The following is a 1,747-nucleotide window of genomic DNA, read 5'->3' as shown; positions in this document are numbered from 1 at the left end:
CCAAATACAGGTGCGCATGGACCCAAAACAGCCTTTATGAGCTCTCGGCATGTGGGCGAGGTAAAAAAAACCCCATATATACAGTAGTTACCTAGATGCAAGTCAGATGAGGCACATCAGACTCACATCTGAAGTCCCCCCCCCCCCCCATAGAAAAGTTCTTTCATCCTGTGTATACAGGAAAATGTGTGTATTACCCCTTTAATAGCCTAATTTATAACAGGGCGACCCCACTGATCACCATCTTTACAATACAGATGACGCCATAAGCAGATAAGCTCCCTTCTGTTTTGTAGCATGCCCCTCCCCCTTGTCAGTAGCTCCCATCCCTACTGTTGCACGGCCCTCCCCCTTGTAGGTCATTAATAGCAGACCCCCCCCCCCCCCCATGTACAGGCTTCACTGCTATGTCCTGCTCAGCGATGTATATGAAATCTGTGTGACTAGGATGCTGCTGCCCCCACCAACATTCCTGCATCATCACAACTTCATCCTGATCCCTACTATGGATACTGAAGTTATACCCTCCCTCCTCCTCCAGGGGACGCTCTCACTATACTCATACACAGACTATGTGGGCCTCTGTGTATGGGTGTCCCGTCATCTGCCCTCTCTGAAGTTTCGGATGGCAGGAGTGCGGCCTGATCAGATCTACATCACAAGCAGCAGCAGCACAGTCGGCTATATACAGGAGCGGCACAGACACTACAACTTAAAAAACACCATCTACAGCCTTCAAATTTCTTTAAAAAATAAAAAGCCATAAGCTACAAACACTTTTGCAGATTTTTATTATTTGACACTGTTCATACACAAAAGCAGCTTCTGACAAAGCAATTTTGTTGTAACATTGGGACATAGATTTCCATACAACACATCAGACTTTTCTAGACAGAACAGATAAATCAGACAACATAGAGGACGACGGACCATGAGGTTTATGGACTTTAGCTTACGTTTTGAGGACTGGGGAGCAGCCCCCCAACAATGATGTGCACATATAGTGGGGAGACACAGGATATACAGCATAGACGCAGACTGATGGTCAGCTCTTGTACCGTGTAATATATGGAGTTACAGTTGCACACAGGGCACGGACAGCAGGATTTTCATTGTATAAGCCAAATATTGTGAACTGTGAGGTTGTATGAATAGATGATAAATCAGAAAGAATTGCATTAGAAAAATAAAATGCACTTGGGGGTGTGTCCTCACACTGCTGTGCTCTGTGCTGGCAGTGTTAGGTATCGTCCCTGGAGAGATGTGTGATCATACCTCTGTGTGGGATAGTTGCAGCAGGACTGTGTAATATGTAATTATATTCCAGGATTGTAGCTTGTCTAAGGATACTGGGGTGGGGTGGGGCGTCCTCACACGGTGGCACTCTCTGGCGGTATCACGTATGTTTATTTGTTTTACTGCCCCCACCCTGCAACTCATACAGGGCCATTCAGAACACTAAACCAGAAGGACCTGTGGGTGGTTTAGTGTCCCAAATTGGCCTGACAGGTTCCCTTTAAGTATGGGGGTCAGTTATATCCCAACGAAACGGAGAGGCAGGTTGGACATCCGCATTGCTGCTCCATTCACTGTCTACGGCACAGACGTCATCAGTGTGTGTGTGTGTGGGGGGGGGGGGGGTCCCACAATTGGGGGCCCCCCACCCATAGGCAAGTTCTCTCATTCTGTGTATAGGGGAAATTGTGATCTGGCTGGACAATCCCTTTTAATGACTTAAAGGGGGTTT

This window comes from Engystomops pustulosus, chromosome 1 (genome assembly GCF_040894005.1).
Source record: "Engystomops pustulosus chromosome 1, aEngPut4.maternal, whole genome shotgun sequence".
NCBI lineage: Eukaryota > Metazoa > Chordata > Amphibia > Anura > Leptodactylidae > Engystomops > Engystomops pustulosus.
Note: the sequence above shows the minus strand (reverse complement) of the source record.